Source organism: Battus philenor, unplaced genomic scaffold (assembly GCF_028537555.1).
Source record: "Battus philenor isolate CCGP_79_NKW_IND1 unplaced genomic scaffold, ilBatPhil1.0.hap1 SCAF_17, whole genome shotgun sequence".
Classification (NCBI taxonomy): Eukaryota; Metazoa; Arthropoda; class Insecta; order Lepidoptera; family Papilionidae; genus Battus; species Battus philenor.
The window spans coordinates 4,112,471-4,133,622 of record NW_027181679.1 but is presented as its reverse complement, the minus strand read 5'-3'; the positions used below and the strand labels follow the sequence as shown (position 1 = coordinate 4,133,622).

The 21,152-nt window shown below is 32.8% G+C and overlaps 1 protein-coding gene across 1 annotated transcript in view; it reads left to right on the top strand.

Moving 5' to 3' along the window:
• Positions 1-160: 160 nt before the first annotated feature.
• Positions 161-21,152, top strand: part of Myo81F (Myosin 81F) — a 132,143-nt gene continuing 111,151 nt past the window's right edge. The window contains exon 1 of the mRNA XM_068762901.1: positions 161-268. The gene's annotated coding sequence lies outside the window, so the exon portion shown is untranslated. The remainder of the gene's footprint in view (positions 269-21,152) is intronic.

Genomic DNA, 21,152 nt, shown 5'->3' with positions numbered 1-21,152 from the left:
CGTTCAATTCATTGATTCACTCACTTCATTCTGTTAGTCCCCGGGTAATTTTTGTGAAAGAAGGTGTGTTTTGTGGTTGCATCTGAAATTTGAATTGTTTTGGTTCACTTGGAGTGTTTAAATTAAGTTTGTGTATTTTTTAAAATTTACTATAATTTTTATTTTAGTAAATAATTTTAAGTGATAAGAGCATAGAATACTTTTTTATTTGTTTTTTTTAAGCACGTGAAATTAATAAAAATCAGTGTAAATTTCATGATGTGTGAAGGTATGTATTAAAAACATTTTGAACGTTAGTATATGCACTCCAAAATTATTTAGTCAAGGCGTTTAGTTTCCCCAGTGTGGTACGCACCCGCCCCGCAGCGAAATACCGCGAGGGTTGCTGGCACAAGCAGATTTATATTGAACCATATTTTGGGGTGTGCTTATGTGATCGCTATTTATTGCACATTTTGTTTAATTTCAATAACAATTTCAATATAAATGCAAAAATACCTATTTGTGTCTTTACAATTTTATAAAGCTAATATATTAGAAGTCGTGTGTATTCACCTAGTCGTCTTGAATAATTTCTTTATAATTCAACCGATAATACCGTGCTTTTAAGTCAATTTATTAAAAAAAATATATTACAAATCCACTCAATATGCTTGCAATTTTTGGTTTTAAAATGGGTTTGTAATAAGAGAATAATATTAAAAATATAGATATACTAGTGAATGAAATATTTATGGGCATTTTTATGCCCACAAATACAACCTTCTTTGATCTAATAAATCTGGTTCTCAATGCCTAATTAATAAGTTCGCAGATGTCCAATGTACTACACATGGAAAAGATTTTAATATCCAGAAACAAATATACTTTGGAAATGGCAGCGATTCAATCCGCAAAGATAAAATCCCCTATTTTGCTGTCGTGTAGAACATCAAATTTAGAAATAAAGATCTTGTCTAAATCTTATGTCGTTACGTATTCCATGTTAATAATTCAAATTCATTAGATTATTTGTCAAAAATGATTTTGAATAAAATTGGTTTGAGCTCAATTCACTGAAATGTGATACGGCATTCGTATATACTTGTATATGATAATTGAACAGTAAAATCTAATTTTTAACTAGTCTTTTGTATAAAAGAATTACATATACAACATATACAAACGTTCCATTCGAAATCGGTCTCCGAATTGAACCAAGAACACTTCAGTTACTATTAGTTTTAAAGAGGTAAGTTGAGCGTAAAATAAGCAGCCCTCGATGACTGGAAAGATCGTTAAAGAGGTCCAAGTGCTAGGTGCTTAAAGCGTTCCCCAGAAATAATATTACGCCAAGTGTTAGGGTCAATTTTAATTAAAATTTGAAGTTCATACATCATTTAACCATACTTTGTGAGTGTTTTTTTTTTCTCTAAACAGTAATATAAATGTATGTATATAATATAAATATATAAAAAATCTCTGTTTTGTCTAAAGAAACCAAAATATCACGTACGTTGTAACTGAAAATTTTCATCGGAAAATTAAAAAAAAACTTGGTGAATTGTTTATTGACTGAAAAAAAATATATTTAATCTGTCTGTTAACTTAAAACATGTGTAATGTCATTGGTTTAACAGCTGTTGATTCCAATGTGAACAATCGCTTTGCAAAAGATGATATATATGCCAAATTAAATGCCAATTTTCACAAGTCAAAGAATTATTTTGGGTACAAATAATGTAATACGACTTTTACTGTATTAATACAAACTTACTTGCATTGTTTGAAAATTCTTAGATGTTCAAAGATGAGCTGAAGAAGTTCGTACTATCCACACTGGTAGGACACCCTTGACTTCGAAATTGAAAGTACAAAATAACTTACGTAGGTACATCGAACACTACTGTGAAATGTCCTCATTAAATTTAAAACTATGTTGCAATTCTATAGTCATGGTTGAAATATGAATGATTCATAGTATAATATATAGAACTTATTAAGTAATTTTCACAACTTTAAAGCATACTTGACCTCAGGCAATTAAAATTCCAGTGAGTCATCGAAAACCTGTTGTTTACGTCGGCCGTTATATCTCGTTATTATGTCAACAAAAAGAATAAGAAAACAGTAAATGATATGCGTGTGTCTCACGTCATGGAACGCGGAATTCCTTAACTTGACAGAAAGCAACGATTTATTTGTTTTTTTTTTGTGTGTTGACTTCACATTCAGCTTTTATTTCGCGATGACATGCAAGTGTATGTTTATGTTTTCAAAAAAGAACTTTATAATTTTAAGCATTCGGAATTCGAAAACAAAGACTGGTTTTAAATTTAACGAAATTACATTGTAATGAGTCACGAAGCCGACATTTGACCTCGAATGATCTTATCTTGAATCACGTCCGTTGATGTTATCAGATGAGATAAACCATATTGTCATTAAGTAATCTAAAAAGCATTATTTTTCTTTTTAATACTAAAGTTTAGAACTCACGTTTTCTTTTTCGGTTTTTAAATATTTTCAAAACTTAATATTTACTGTAATGTTTATACATCGGGTATATTTTTTTGTTTTGATGTTAGGGTATGTATTACTTAACTTTTACTGCTGGGTTATTATGGAACGTAGTTTTATTTCATTATAATCCTAGGATTTAGATCTTTGACAATTGGGCGAGTGAGATAGATAACTATAACCGATCCCTCGAGTGAGACAACAAACTATGCTTAAGCGCAGGTAGAGATTCCGTTAATAGTTATTTTTTATTTATCTATTAATAACTTAATGAAGCTGTCTCCGTAATTTCTTAGGCCTGGATTAACTGTCAATTTTGGACATATTTACGTGTTATTACATGCTATGGGGAATTGAAATGTAAAAAATATGCATATGCCAAACAGCAAGTTATGTATAAGTTATTACAAGAGTACCTCACAGCAGCACATAATACAACCACTGACAAAATTCTAGTGGATCAGAATCCCACATAACCCTGTCCTCCCTCCAAAAGGTATTTTGATTCAGGGAATTTCTCAACAAAATAAAAATTACTGCATATTATCCCCTTTTAGTTACTCAACAAGCCATAAAAAGGCCTACTCGGGATATCTCTACCACATCGAATTAGATGATGAGTATATGAATAAATGGTAACCGTCATACCGCAGCGGGTTAGGATGTGTTGAAGTTGCAGTTAGCAGACCATATAGACCGCAAACAAATGGCTGTTTGGGCCTTAATGGAGATCACAGACCAGCGCAGGACGTCCACTCACAAGTATAGTGTCCGGCGACTATCTTAAAGTTCGAAAGATGTTGGACCCCGCCGCCTCCAACCGGTCTCATTGAAAATCTTCAGAGGAGATCTGCAGTAGACTTACGATTGAAATAATGATCGTTATTATCAACATCATTTCAACCCACTGCTGGACATAAACCTTGTTTAGGTCGTCTGTGCATATTGCGAGCGGATGTTCTAGACTGCTCTTGCTAGCCATTGGTCTCCGCTCCAAAACCTTAAGGAAATAATGATAGTGAATTTTGTTGAACTTGAACTCAAATTTTATAGTAGCGACTTTTTTATTTCACAACAAACGCTACAGAAAAAAAATTGTAATTTCAACTTAAAATCATCGCTGTGATTCTATATATATGTATAAATATATATATATATGTATATATATATATATATATATTAAAATTAAGTCCTGCGGTGTTTTTATGCGTTCGTACTTACCTCTTAAACGGGTCGCAAACGTTGTATAATAATGCACTGCTTTGTGCTACACCACTTCGACACTCCACCGCGTACAGCATTTCAAATGCACTTTTAAATTTACTTAGATGTGTCACGGGTATTAGCGGCTACCCCATATAACTAAAACTTGATACAAATTTGCCACACAAAGTTCTTTTTCATTCAAAATTGTGATAAAAACACAGAAGTTAGAGTAAAATGGCACAAAAAATTGCTATGGTTCCGTAAATAATTTAACTTTAAATTCTAAGTTGAATTAAAGAAAAAAATTGTTAAATAAATCAAAATTTTAAATGTTCACAAAAAAAATTACGTTTGAGTTTGATGTGAGGTCTTTCCAGGTCAGGCTGCGTTTGGAACCCTCGTAGTTTAAAGTTAAAGAATGTCATTACAGGGTAGCTTCAGTTTAAATTCCGTAAATTTGACTTTTCTAGACTTATTTTGGTAACGTACATTAAATGACGAGCAGTTGTAGCCTGGCGATAGAGGACTGTGACTTGCGACCGTTGTTTGCGAGTTCGATTCCCGCGATACAATCTTATATAGTTCACATTTTGTGTATTAATTATATAGGATTACACAGTGCTGAGAAACAAATTTCCAAAGGATAGGTAGCTCTGTATACCATAAAACAACATTGCGATCGCCAACCGACTGCCCAGCGTAGCGATTATGGTATAATCCCCATAGATATATTTGACGGGAGGCCTTGCAGTAGGCGTCTTAAGAGCCTAAACGACGACGACAATTACGATGGCAATAAAAAAAATACTTACCGTAGTGTGCTGTTAAAAATATAGTTTGGTTTCTTTTACAAAAAATTCTTCCTTGGGATTGTAGGAGACAGAACTCACTTAACTCTCCTACTGACATAAGGTAGCTGGAGCCTTTCTATGCTTCGCCATCTGAATTAGTCCTCTTCAAGTCGTCATGTATGTGGTAGCTGAAGCTGAAATACAATATGTAAGATAAAGATCCATAAATTGTCATTCTTATCTTTATTTATTTACTACAAAGATTTTACATACTTAAGTTTTTAGTAACATTCTGTTATTAGCTTCTATAGTTAGTATAACAAACTGTCGCAATTAGCATCGTTTACCTTCGGATAGGAAGATGAAAAAAAATTTAATAAAAAAAAGTTCAAATAAAATCCTGCACATTTTCTAAATATCCGACGCTTCCATTCGACAATGTACACATAGTTATCTCATTTCACTGCACAAATTGAGCGCCAACACAACGTAACACTAACTGCAATAAAACTTTTGTCGATTTTTCTAGATCCTTTGCTGTCGATTAATGTATGCGTATGGTATACCCTATTCAAAACTAAATGTTTTCAAAAATAAATAAATCACGTTATGATAATAAACCACGAAAAAGTGTTTACAAAATTCGCATTACTACATGTTAAAATTAATCATCATTTACTACCTGTGACTAAAGATTTTCTACCGCCTTTAGTTACTGGCTTGTCGCATTCCAATTCTAAAAAAAAACTTACATTTTTCGAAGTGATCATATACAAGTGATTAGATATAAGAGTCGAAATTTGAAAGCTTTTTCCTGAACAGTAAGATATTCGTTCATTCTTTAAAGTTAATAACTAATCATCCCTTAATAAAAAACAGAGTGTTTTACAAATAGTAACGATAATAAATCTTCTTGGAGATATAAAAAAGTAATAAAGTATATTATTAATTATACACCGTTCTAACAATAATTAACTCCAAAGAGAACCATTCAAAAGAAATTATATATACGTAGCTGTTCCTCACGCTCGCACTATAATAAGCCTTGTGTACTATAATCCAGTGCGTCTCTTCCGTTCATTGTATTCTAACAATAAATGAACAAAGAAACCTGACACCGGCGTTATAAATGAACGAGCCAAAAGTTCCATTTGGAGCGAAAGCGTATTTTTTGCTTCTGTGACGTCACGCGTACCGGTCCCACTGATGATGCATCGAGTTCGCGGATCCAGTGCGCCGTTTCCGCGAACACGTAATGACGTTACTATTGTAATAACTCTCTTTACACCACTTTTTTAGTATTTGTTGATTTAATTATTTTACTTGTGTTTTCTCTGGTATATCATTTATTTCTACCAATTCGATGACATTGTAGTATATAGCCGCCAAGCCCAACCTCGTCAAGAAGCCTACGAGCTTCGCTATCTTAAAACGAGTCACAGGCTAAACGCCGTTTGCGCTAAACCCGCGGAATCTGTAAATAAGAAAAAGACCAATATTTAGCCACTTCCGTACATGCAGTAGTAGTCGTGCAACAAAGTGCACCGCCCGCCAGCCTGCTGATAAATGCGTATGCGGCAAACAATGCGAATCACACAACTGCCACCGCCAAATCCATCAACACGTGTTTCACTCCTCCATGGGGCATCTTCAGGAGTTATGTTACACTGATTAGTGCCAAACACAGAATCTGTAAATGCTACCCACTTCTGCAGCAAGCTAATCTAGGTCGTAGTGACGTATATTTCTTTTAATAATATCAACGGATCAAGCCGTCCTCGACGGCAGCCCGCGATCCCACCACCATGATCATCAGATAGACGCCCACTATAATGCATAGGCCTCGCCGAAAAGTAACCATCACTGAACTTGTACTACCCGCATCACGTGACTTCCCTTAACCAAGTAGTCGGTCTACCGGCTTGTGGTCGCCATTACAGAACCTTTCACTCTAAAAGCTAAGTTCGATGAGCAATCTTGTGAGCTACCTCGCTGATTCTCCTTATTTCTAATTCACCTCTAGCCTACTCTAAGCTAACGTTTAATATAGTTACGGTAAACAGTTTTAACAGTGGTAAGGTTTGTCTTAAAAGTTCTTCATCTGGTAATAAACCGCGACTTGGCCGTTCCAAGATACCCTTGAAACTAAATGCTCTTGATGAATTTTGTGGTGGCCTGAGTAAACGAACTTTGTTATTGTAGAGTCATTTTAATCTAACACTCTTCCATTTGCCAACCTTTAACTTTATATAGCTATAAATTTATAATTTTCACAAATATTCTTAATAAAGTTAAAGATATAAAAAATTACATTTAAATTTAAAGTACGACGTAATATTATTACTAGTCCTTAAAGATATATCATCTTATATCTAAAACGACGAGGAGATTTTAGAATTTAATTGGGATAACAACATAGATATAACATAACACAAATAAACATAAAATCTATCTAAGAGTCACATACCTAGGCTATAAAAATTATTGCCTCTATTGAATTAATTTGTAAATTGTTTAGCGCGTTGGCAATACTTGAGAAATGCTTACTCACATGTTTCGTGTTAGTTTTTTGTAATACTTCTAACTTTAAACAGCAGTGTAATGAGTAAACCTTTATAGAGCACGTTTTAGCTTGAAGTATATGACAGTTAAAGAGAATAGATTTTATAACTTTTTCGTAAATAATGACACAGAGCAGTGGTAGCCTAGCGATAGAGTACTGAGACTTACGATCGTAAGCTGCGGTTACAATCTTATATATTTTTAATATGTGAATTGTTTATATAGGATTGCCACTGCTCACAAACAAGTTTCCAGAGTATTGACAGCAGCGTCGTCTGCGTACCATAATACTACAATGCGATCGCCAATTCATCTATATGCTGATGATGACGAAGTAATGTAAAATACACACAAACAAACTTTACCTATACGCAATCACACACGCATTAACGTATAAATAAATAATAAATAAGTGTGATGTTGACGCCTAATACTAAGAATCCCATAAACAGCGCGCTGCACTGTCCAGAGTTTCCTTGCGTGAATTCTCAAGTACTTCGGCCATATTGCACGGTAGAGACCAGAAATCTGGAGAAGTCGATAGTTGTCGACTGTGTAGAAGGTACTTTCTATAAGCGCAATTATCAATGCTTGGAACACTACTGTGACTTTCATAAAACAAAAAAAAACTGAGGAAAAATAACAGCGGAGGCTGACATGATTGGCCACAACCCTGAACAACAGAACAGAAGTAATGTTTTCACTTAAATCTGAATTCATATAGTACATAGTTATTTGTACTTTATAAGAACAAGAACGCTAAAGTAAATGACTTGTTGTAATTTTAAATAAAGAAACTGCGTATGCATGTCTGAAAAAGAGTTCACACTCAATCTGCAATTATTCCAATCTATTGATAGAAAATATTGTAACGTTGAAGTTCTGGAGGTAACTCTTTGCGGCTTAGTCACTGTAAATAAACGCTAGCATTTGAATTACAAACATGTGAAATGAAAAAAAAGATAAAAAGGGCAATTTATACTTTTCATTGACCTTCTGTGGACAAAACATTCACTTAGAGTCGTCCACAGCGCATCCATTTACTTAATTAACTTTTTATCAACGCAATGCTTTCTGATTGCTTATTCAAACGTCATTAAACAAATATAAACTCTTTTAGCTCGAGGCCAATTTATAGACGTTTTTATTTATTGTTTGTTATTTTATTTTGTGATTACTATTACAACACTATGAAAAAAAAATTGAATACTGTCGCAAAGAAATTATTAAATTGGTCCTACTTACACAATGAGAATGTTATGAAAAACATAAAGTAAAAATAGACTTTTGAAATTATATTGTTTCTTGACCTTGCTATATCTACATTAGTTTTATCGCCTGTATCGAGCCTACTTCTTTCAAATTTTTTGACCAGACTAACACTGCTCCCTGAGTAGGATTTGCAGATTCCTCGAAGGTCCCGACTCAGACAGCTACATACTACAATTTCATCAAATCGGAAGGCTACTGAGCTCTTAGATCGCTAAGGCGGACCAGGGGACCCCGGCCTGGATTGTTCAGTATTCGACGCTTTTTTTTAGTATTGCTTAACACAGACAACCAGTCCAATAAGTTACTTCTACATCTTTTACTCTTGAAAATAGACAGTGCCTAGTATATCATTTTGTTAAATCTATAAAATTTGTTGCAATTCTGCTATTATGGAAATTTGTTCTTTCTTTTCTTATTCGACTTACGATACTCATGTTTCCCTATCTTAGGCAACGAGGGTCCAATTTCGGCTTGTTACCTACATGATCTTATCCATCGAGTTGCATTTATGGCCTTCTCCGTGGAGTTTTCGGGGGCCATCAACTCTACTCCGGTAGACGCCTTTTTATATTGTTATAACATGGATTTAAATCGTTACCTACTTAGTTTTCTCTTTTAATCTTAGTTTAACTAATTTCTACATTTTACTATTGTAAGCTGTTTACTAAACGATATATAAACCAATAATTAGAAAGAAAGTTTTTCATTATCTTATAATTAGTTTTGCTATATCTCGATATCTTAAATTGATATAAAGTATGGTAATTGTAATTTAATAGGTAAATTATCCATGTGTAAGATACCAGGCCCATGCAAAAACGTCACCGGAAAAAAGAAACTTAAGAATGAAGAAAACTTCGAAACGAGGACTGCTCCCCCAACACACACAAACACCAGGAGGAACGAAGAAATATTGTATACGAGTAACACAGACGCGCCACATAACATACAAGTGGCACACGAGAAGGGGCAAAACTAGTAGAAGGAGAAATTTAATTTTAGCTCTTTGACTGAAGAAGCTGTCACAACCCCAAAAAGATAGCAGCGTCGACATATAACAGAAACCTGCTTTTCAGGTTTATTCATATTGCCAGAGAAGGCACAAAAAATCGAAGAAAATTTAAAAAAAATTATAGTTTTAATTTTCTAGGGGTATTAGAAAGTCAAGTGATTTGTTTTCTTTACCTTAATAAAATTATTGTACTATTTATCAGATAATTAAGACTTCAATATTTTAAGAGGTATATATCTTTTTCTTTGTTAATATTATAGTTATTAATTTTTGAATTATTAAAAAATGTTAGTCAATGTATTCTTTCAAATAAGTTGCTATTTTAATACAATAATTCTAATGTTAATAAGGTGTTGTAAGAGATAATTACATCATTCTAAATAAATCGTAAATCATATCGGTTCAATCGTCAATGTCACGTACGTAATAAAACAGTAAAGAATGAAGCAGCACCGATAAAAAATATTTACTGCTATAGATTAAATTACTGAGCAAGTCATTGCATGAAACACTTTTATGCTATAATTATTAATAGTAGAAGATGTTTTCTTAGTCACAAAGAAATTAATTCCTTTTTATCTCATTGCATCTACATATTTAGGAATAAAAGTTATGGCGTAAACAAGAAAACTGTTTTATTTGAATGAATTCAACAATTTAATTCATCCTTTTTTTATAAGTTTGCTTACATTTATTAGGGTTTCTTTTAAAACAGAAAAGTAGAAAATGGGACGAATTTTTTTTTATAATATAAATAGTTAAACTGCGCATCGCTAAAAATTTCAACGATCGTTTAGAAGCTGCTTCGATCAGTATACAAAAACCACGAAATCTGCTGGCAGTATAAATACTGTCGCAACAGCTGTATTAATAAATCGATTAATTTAGAATGAAGTTAACGAACTTTAAAATCAAAGCTATAAGTCTCGAGCACTAACCACTGGAAAGTATCATTATTAAGCAAACTTTGAAGCCATTGATTGCAACAGGGGCGGCACGAAGCCGAAGCCCCGTGAAAATAAATTGCGCAGTCGATGTAAAACCTTTCCGTGTTCGTTTTTTCGTTTCAATATAAATTTGCTGTAGATAAAAGCGAAACAATTTTAACCGTTGTACCCTACGTCCATGCACAATTGCACATGCGTACCTATACAGATTGGAAATACTCGTAAAAGCTTTGAAAGGGTGAATGTATATTTGCTGTCAAGTAATGGTAACGATATCTAAAAATCAATGGTTTCTCAAATAATAAATAGCGTAATTATAGTATATTACTACATATTAAAATGAATTAAAATGCGATTAAAATAAGAATAGGACCGGCCTAGCGCCATGTTGTGACGTCACAACGGGAACTTGGTATAGTGTGCAAAAAAGGCAATGTTAAAAAATATTGGCTTGTTTTATATTGTAATAGCACGTACTTTTTTATCTGATAGGTAGAGAAAAAAATAGTCTAAAAACGAATCATTGGTAGATAAACTAAAGTAAACAAAGTATTTTAATCGCTCAGCTCTTCAATTCCACTCATGTCCTGATGCTCAACTGAATCAGACCCCTCGTAATCGTCGTCATCATCACTGCTGCTGCTACTACTGTCACCTATGTTTATAATGAAACTGAATGGGCCATTGTCATCGTCTTCAAGTAATTCCCTTTCGAAGTAGTCTTTCTCAATCCTTTTTACATGGTTTACTTCTTTCTTCCAGTCATCTTTCGTGATTGATGCGATCGACTCAAGTGTCAGACGTTCGATTTTATATATTTAATGCTGACCGTACTTATATGAGTGAAGTTAGCCGAGAGTCCGTCCTATTCTTATTTTAATCGCATTGTATTGATTATTATCTGTCTCTTCAGGCTTTACGCTGCCAAATTTATTAAACTGTCGCATTCCAGAGGAAAAAATAATTATTGTTACATATTTTTTTGCCTTGTAGCTTATTTTTTTATTTTAGCTTCAAAGCTTTGCTGTCAAAACGAGCTATACGATCACCCCATATAGCATTTAACCCTAAATATATAAGATATATATTTAAGGTTTGATAGATCGACGGTAAAATACCAAATTTAATTGAATACATAATAAGCTGCATTTTTCTATCAGACAACCAAATAATGGGACAGCTGCATGAGCTCTTTAACATAACAGGTGCATTCGCTTCCCATTTTTTTTGTTTGTACATATCTTCCGTCTCGCTCGTTCGGTTAGAGATAACTACGTATTCGTGATTCTGATTTTAATATTCCGTATCGTGACATTTTTTTTAACCATTCGAAGTTCATCGGCCTGTGTTAGATGACAAACTGAATTAAACGTATTCTATCACAATTACTTTTAAATAACTAGTTAAATTTAACTAATTTATATACCTAAATATTTTATTTATTAAATTAAAAAATAATTCAATTTAATTATGACGGATAACTAACATGAGGAACACTAACATATGAAAAATAGTATTTATAAATTTAATACATTTTGAATACATACCATAAAAAGAATTTATACTATTACTGTTATTTTAATTAAATATTTTAAATAAATTATTCTGTTTAATTAAATACCTAAAATAGATTTATAACGCGTTTGTAACGTTTCCTTCAAATTAATTAATGTATATTAAATATATTTACTACACGTATTACAAATGGTTTTGGGCAGGATTTCCATACGCGGGACCCACGCCTTATAGGGGGCAATTTCATTGTTAAGGAGCGCAATTTGAAAGTGGACTCGTCACCAGTTTAACCCTTTATTTTAAAATATAAAACATTTATGTTACATAGGGGCGTAAAAATTTAAAATAGGTTCACCATGGCAATAAAAGGTCGAAAAGTTCTGGTAAATATGTTCATGTACGTTACGTTAAATTATGCTTAAAACGCTATCAACTTGTGCTATGTCTTTAAAGTTAAATGTGTAATATTTTTCGATCATATTCTATTTTAAAATCGTCAACCATATAGGTTTCAAAACACGTTTCGATAGTTAACCGAAATATCGATAAGTAAAGTCGGTATAAAAAATACAATCGACGAGATATGAAACAAAAAAGCTGCTCCTGCGCACGTACGGGCGCAGCTGCTACAGATTTAAATTTTTTACACGGACGCAGACATTGATTCGCAATTTGCAAGCCCGACCTTTGTCGTCGCTACCTGCAGTTGGTTCCCAACACCTTACCGACTTATTTATGTGGTAATGATCAGTTAGTTTCAATGAAACGAGCAGACAGTGAAATTTTAAAATTTTATTTGTACTAAGATGTTCTCATATATAAATATATCTATGGTAATATAGACTCATCTCGATCGCGCTGGAGTTATAAGGCTTTTCGAAATTACGCATAACAATCCATAAAATACAGACAAAAAGGACGTTTTCGTGACGTGTATGTGGGTGTTATTGTAATTAAGAATTCAAAGATTTTTTTTCATGGCTTCGTTTTTGAGGCCGCTTGCTCAACCCCTTTCATCAGGCATCATGCAGGGTTTATTTACATTGTAATGTTTTACATTATTTTAATAATTTCCATTCTCATCTTTCGTCCTTCTCAATGTCTTTTATTCTTTCCTCTAGTTTCCTTCCCTGTTTTTAGATTTTTCTGATATCTAAAATTCAAACTGATAGATCCACATCTGCTTTCGTTACAGTCCTCAATGACAGGTACAAAGATTTTCTTATTAATTCTTGATCAAGAATTGAACATCTGCGTTATATGTTAATTACGTATTTAGTATCGAAGAAACGCGTATTCTTACATATTCAATAAGTACTATTTAAAATTATTATGAACATGAAATTTCAGCCAATCTTTTAGTTGCAACACTGAATCTGCGTAATAAATTTGTTAAGTAAGATTAAGAATTTATTTTTATATATTGATTACTAGCTGACCGGAAAACGTTATTTTGCAATATAAATTATTTCTAGGCTATATAACATTAAAAGTAAGTTATTGTAAACATGTGAAGGTGTGGTATATATGTCATAGAGGCAGGAAGTTCTGTGAACAATGACGGAATATAAAAATCACAAAACATTGAACATTTTATATTTTATAAATTATTCCTTAAAGTTCTATATATTGATTACAAAAATAAAACTAAAAATTATACGTAGGTGATCAACTATCGACCGGCAAGAGTAAAAAATAATCGAAGTACTAATGTTAGTATAAAACATAAAAATTTAAGGTTGCATTAATTTTTATGATAAATCCAATAAAATTAAAAAAAATTGTCGGAAAAAATTATATGGGTATAAAAACATCAATCGAATATTTACTCGTAATTGATACGCTGATCTTCTATAAACAATTTTAGTGTCAAAAAATCCATGTATTCTAATTTCAACTTTAATAATAATAATATTTATGTTAATAATTTTTATTAAATCTATAATTACTATTAATGTATACATCGCATGTGTAGCCAAATGACTAAATAATCTTAAATATGATATTCAATGCTACAAAAACACTACAGTGGCCTATCAATTCGTTTATTCTTCATTAAACTGAAGTAATAAAAGACATTTTCTTAAAAGCCTTAAGGTTAAGGAAATTGGATCAAGCAACTTCCGCTCACAATATACGATCATCTATAATGGAGTACTGAATATTAAGGGGTTTTATGCAAAGCACTCATAACATTCATAATAATAAACATCGATTTTCCGAAATGGACCGACGCCTTTTTATTAAACAATGAAATTTTTTATACATATGCTTGGTTAATACATTGGTGGTATAGTGGTATTTTTTTTATATCATCACAATTTTAGTCATAAAACATTCTCAACTTAGACCACTTATATAGATTTCCAACAACCGATTGGAAATGGCCCACTTCTAGCGTCTTCCGACGACCCTAACAAGGTCTGTCCACCACCCTACCCTGCGTTTTCCCTGGTCTCTACTATAGAACTAAAAGGTCCCAACAGCCAACTATTTTATCTGCTGCTTGTCCACTGCCATTTAATTTGAGCTATCTTTTTAGGATTTTAAAATTAATTTTGAACTCTATTTTTAATTTTATTTACAACCTAAATATTAATTTATTATGTCCGTGTAGAAAATATTTGGTAATAACTTGCTTGACGATATTTGAAATCATTAAATTTAATTAAATTACTATAAATAATAAGTATTTTTGTGTGCGTTCTGCAAATGAAATGTAAATACTAATGTGATGAGTATAACACGCGACATATTAAAGGATTAAAAAACCCGAGCCGGAACTGTCAGTGATTTCAATTAGTGAATGATTCCAAATAATTATTTATATATTTATTAAACCAAGAACTATGGATTGTGAAGGATATGTGACTCCTGACTGGCTGTTCTCCTTGTTACTTACAAATGATGTTTGTTCAATTAATGTTTATAGCTTCACTGAGTTTGAAAGGGCAGAGTGTCGAAGAAGTTATTTAATTTGACAGAGAGAACTGCCAAACTCTTACGTTACTTGGGCCGAAGCACCAGCAAGTGACTGGGCACTGATGCCCCCAAGAGTGGACATTTGCTTTGGCTGTCAATTGAAAGGTCTTTAGCATTTTGTTAACTTGATGCCTGAGAGAGCTCAGACGTATAAGAAATGAGTTTTGTTTTAATAACAGTGTTAGTAACACTGTTTAATGATTAAACAAACACTCCACTATTTCAAAGTAAATTAAAAAATAAAACTAAACATTAATCCGGCAATTAATGGAACTAAACAGTCAGCGCCGTTCAGCGTAATTTGCTTTCGACTCAAATTACACTTGTTAAGTCGTTTAGTTTACAGCCCAAAGTCGAATAGAGCGCGTCATCGTTACTTAGAATCGATAAGTGATCGTTTCAACTAACACATTCTGTTACAGTCGCCGGAATATATACGTGACCTGTCCGAATTTGATCTTATACCTTAACCTTCCTAGAATGTGCAGCGACTAAATAATACCATATCCAACAATTCGGTACTTAATATTATATATATATGTATATATATATATATATATATATATATATATATATATATATATATATATATATATGAATCACCATGTATTAAATCTGGTAATAGCTTAATAATTTTCTATTTAAAATAAGATCTAAGAAAGCGCAATCTGTGTCCATCCATGTCAAGCCCGCAGAATTGGAAAAGAAATATATATAAACGGTAAAAATATATATGTATGTGGCTATTATATCACAAATATGAAGCTACTAGGGTGCTCTGCGATCATACTAAAAAGTCCATTATTAAAGTTTATGGGCGTTAAGAAAGCAGTGACTCTTCTTTGTCACTCAACATAGCTGCGCCTCTTTACCAATTACATTGTAGTAAATTAGAAAAACACGTTCACATTGACCAATTGCAGTCAGCTCCTCAGGCATTACAGACGTGTCTTTTGTTGATTTTTAGAATGGAAACTTCACCTTTTAGTCCAGTTACGTGACGTCAACTGCATACCTTGGCATTAAATGTCTTAAATAAAAATTAAAATGGCGTTAGATCTGTGACGAATCTATAGCATATCTTGTATAAATAACAACAAAGTTTTCAATATTACTATGCTATTGGAGACAATTTTAATATTGAAAATCTTATTTAAAAATATTGTGCTTCGTCAAGGAATATGGAAAAATGGTGCTTCTATAATATAAATTACAACTCTCGTATACATAGGGTACTTCTCAGAAAATTTACATAGATGCTCCGCAGTCAGACAGGCATTTTCGTCTCGATTTTTTTATAAAAAACCTGGTAGCGAGTCCTTCAGAAAACAAAGGCTCTGCTTGAAGGGTTTTACAACTATTGTACTATTCCAGACTGAAATTACAAACGAAATCTTTTTTTAATATAAACGAATTGCAGAAGAAAACTTTGGTCGAGTTAGTTTATTGGAAATAGAATTCTTTTATTAGTGGCTATGTAGGTAGCCGCGAGTGGATGTTTTTTGTTAAAAAAACCTACCATTTTGTGTTTTTAATTGAATGACAAGAATACATTTATATAATACTATGAATAACAATATACTTCTATTAACGTTTTATTTAATAAAAGCTATTAGCTTAACTTCTGGATATATATAGATGAATTTCTGAATAGAATGAAATCACCTAAAAATTCATATTTTTTTTTAATTAAACCGATAATATTTTTTGTTCCCTTCTTTTTATGATTTATACAAAAACTTTTCGTAAATATCAACAAATCCATTTTTAATTTTACTTTGTAACCAAGATTTTATTTATAAATATAAATTGAATATAATCAGCTTTAAGTAACTTTTTTAAGGAATAAAAACTTCACAGTCTCAAATGTTTACACAAAATTCTACAAATAACTCCAATAAATAAAACAACTCGAAACAAACAAGGTTACTCTAAACAAAACAACAACAAAAAGTCTACAAACAGCTAAAAGCGGACAGACATGCGGAATAAAGTTCCGTCAAGGATTACAGATTCAAGCTTTCTATAGTTATACAGAAGATTTGTTTGATAGCGAAAGACGCGAGGGGGCGTTTTTTTGGCTCAAAATACTTGCGCCGTCTAGGGACAGTGAATTAATTAAGTCTAACGGTGTTGCAATGTAAATAATGATTTAAAAAAGGACCAATATTTAGCCACTTCCGCATATGCAGTAGTAGTTGTGCAACAAAGTGCACCGCCCGCCAGCCCGCTGATAAATGCGTATACGGCAAACAATGCGAATCACACAACTGCCATCGCCAAATCACTCAACACGTGTTTCACCCTTTCACGGGGCATCTTCAGGAGTTATGTTACACCGATTAGTGCCAAAAACAAAGTCAGAGTAAATAATGATGTTAAAAATGCACACAATGTACAGTTAATACGATAAATAAAATTTTAAACAGTATGACCGTGCCGACGCTCCCAGGCGAGCTCTAGAGTTTCACTGCCTTAAAAGAGGTTTTACGCTAAACGCTCTTTGCGCCGTCTCCACAAATCTACAAAGGCCACTTGGTCAACAGCTTAGACCAGATTAAAATAAAAAGAAACTTTGCAAAATAATTTTTTGAACAGTTAATAGAACATAACATCTACCATAAAAAGATATAGAGGTTTTAATTAATTTTAAACTTTGAATAATGATCAGAAACAGGTTCTTCTATATTGATTGTTATAAAAACTACGAGTTGAATTTTAGTTTATTAAAAAACCGCTTTTAATGCACGCAATTTATATTCTTTAATCAATGGAGGCGTATATAATCTGCTATATTCGTAAATTGAAGCCAACGGTCCTGTAACTGTGGTTTTCTTATCATAACAACTATCTAGTAGAAGAAAAAAATAAAGTTTGTTTTATATATTTTAATAATTTCGTTCATTGTTTAACATTTATATTGCTCAAGTTAGTTATAGACCCTTCGATATCTAAATGGAGCTAAGACGAGGGTGGGTAGATATGGCAGCAAGAACAACTTGATTATGTAATGTTTGTTGTTTGTATATACAAAAAAAATAGTGTAGTACCGTTATATTGCGACATGGTTAAGCCATGTAGGATTTTTTATAAACTAAGAACAAGTCAAAACCCAGTGATACCTAATGCCAGAAAATATTTTTTATAGCACGGTTGGTTTAATTTGGTTTAAGTAATAATTTGTAGCACACAGACAAAAAATGCTATCTTTTAAAATAAATCAATTACAGTATGAATTATCTTCTGTCGATAGGTCTGATACGCTATGGTTATGCTTGACGTAAAGTTGAAAAAAATAAAGAGTAAATTTATACTCATAGTACTATAGTAGAAAAAACATTACAATCAACTGAATCATTTCAGCCACAGGACGTTCACAGCTGGATATAAGCCTTCCCCGTAGATCCTCAATAGGACCGGATGGAAGCAACCTGCATCTTGCATCAAGCATCATCCATCATCATCCAACGACTTAACAAAATCGTCAGCCTTCCTTTTTGGGTAGCTGTACCAGCAAGCGTAGTCGTCCGCGGTGCAGACATCTGTTCTGTGCTTTATTTTACCTGTCCACTACTTCAACTAGCTAATTCACTGAGCTATTTCGATTACTTTCTTCGTCTAAAGATCTCATAATTAATAATTCGATCCCATATATTTTTTCATTGGCAATTATTTTAAAAATACTTTGTAGTGGGTATATCACTACCTACTGTTACCAGTTTTAGGCTTGCCGTTGATTTATTTAAGAACTATAACCAAATAAAAAATGTAATATTTTTTTATCAATAATTTAAATATAGAATGCAATATTTAATGTTACCGCTACCGAAAAAACACAGGATTTAAAAACACAACTTTTTACACTCGTCCTTTGACCGTAAACCGGACGCTGTTCGTGCCGTATCGTCTGTTATCAGCGAACAGTGACAGGAACGCCACGCTTATCACACACCGCGACCCCTATAAGGATAATTTGAACATTACCCGTTATTCACGTATTGCAATTACTGTTATTCAATTCGCTAATAAAATCTGTATATATCTCTTCGTCTTCTACTTCGTCACTAACATGCACATAACAGTTACACGCACATACCTAACACATACGTTTTTTTTTCTACTACTTGCTTTTACATTTTTTTTTAGTTCATCGATTTTATATGAAGTAATCGACAGTTTAGCCTTTAAACTACGGACATAGGCGTGTGAACTAATTCAGATATTTACGAACATTTGTTTTATACTTGGTATTTATTATAACTTCTATATGATGTTCTAATAAATTAATAACAAATATAGGTTTTACCCCATTGCAATTAAAAATCAGAAAACTTGTTTGGTTTTTATAAATAGTAAGGGTTGCATCCCGGATTCATCAGTTATTTGTTGTTATTGTATAAATAAGACCTCTATTGTAGTTTAGTCGTAACCTCTATACTTTATAATTAAAATAAACAAAAACAATTAATTAAATTTAGATTAATAATGACAATGCAATGTGTTAGCCTGTGTATTATTTTTACATGAACAAAATTTACTAGCATGTCTACACGTACCTTTTTCTTGTACGTCCAAAAGTGATAATTACTTATTAATGAATTTATGATAAGTTATATTTCAATAGTCGTTAATAATGGACGTCTCAAAGTTTTTCCGTTACATTTTTAATTATTTCATGTTCACGAGCAGGACGTAAATAGAAAAAAAAAGATTCATCTTATTTGTTAAATAACCCTTATTTTATTTACGTATAGGCTTTTTTATTTTAAGTTGAATGAAAATTACTTTATTTTTTGTATGGAGTTCCGGGAACAGTATAATTCCGTCGCTCAATTACGCACACATTTCTTCTACCTCTTTAAGCTGAGCAGTCGTGACCACGATCATTCTTCCATCCATCTTTCTTTATCATTTAGCACACATTACTCTAGGAGCGTGAAGGCGCTCACCTAATCAATCCACCGCAAACTACCAACTCTTGATGTTGAACAATTAATGTAGATATACACTGGACATATATTTATACACTGGACAACATGTCCGTCCATAGCGCATTGTTTCATGTCCCTCATTCACATCTCGAGCATTTTTCCGATACAAAATTGTTTTCCTTAATATGAAACACTTAAACTATAGGTTCTAGGATTTAGAGTGAAGGCTACAGACCGGTAAGCGCAGCGTTGGTCTACCACCCACAAGGTGACCTGACGACCTTTTTAAAGTCGTAGAAAGAGGCTTTTGCAGGCGGCTACCTAATACCTACGCTAAGCAGTATATGATCTACGACTGTAATGATGAAACTTTAATAAATATGCATCGAAATATTAATTTTTGATTGTCTAAAATGTCTTATAGGTGTGATTAAAAGTAGTTTGTTCAAAAACTGTTTCTTTTTGAATGCATGAAAGAATCATGGAGTCGTATGTTGAATTTCTCTAATATAACACAGTCCCGTTACATCACGTGCGTTGTCTCGCGTTGTCTCGCGCCCCACATAAAAATTCTTCACGCTCCATTACGATTAGAGCGTTCCTTGTTCTGTTTACATTGGACATCGGCGTTGTGTAACCGTGCCTTATAACTCGTAGATGCTGTCGATGTTTCCACACTCATGTAATATATGATATATTTCCTGGTTGTGATTGTGTCTTTCTGATACTAGGTTCACCGTGTTGTTTGCCTTTTTTCGGTCTTAACAAAGAGATTTGGTGGAAAATTCTAGATAATATGAGCTCAAGCTGTTAGAGTATCCAATTATAAGCTTAATAATCCAAGGATAATCTTCTTTTAAAGGTACAAAGCTCGTTTACTATAAAACGTGTCTCCGTCATTCGTTTTAAAGTCCCCTAGGGGATTGTTTTAAAGATAGCTCTACCTGAAATTAATGAATTTGGATAGATAGTGAGGGGATTGAAATAATAGACTGAAAACAGTTATAGGCACTGTTTGGCAACATCAGTAGGTAGGTAATCTAATTAAGGACAGCTATGAGTTCCTAAGGAGATTTGGCGGCCCCTCCAAAAGTACGGAAGACACCCTCCGAGAAAGTTTTAGTGGGTATATATTATAATTTCATATAACCTAGTCCTTTCCCCATAAAACATGTTATGTTGTTTCAATCTAGAAAACATTCACAAACCCAAAAAAAAAAGTCTTGTTAGACCTGCAATTTACTTAAATATATTAATAACAAAAAAGCAGCAAGTTTTGGCTAGAGATACCGACTTTATAACACGTTTCCACGTTGTACTACAATTAAGACGTCAAAAGTCATCGCCCAATGAAACCCAAACAAAAAACTGCACTCGTGTTTAAAACACTTCACGTTTCATCGTAATCTATAACAGCGTTAAGGAAGTGGCCAGA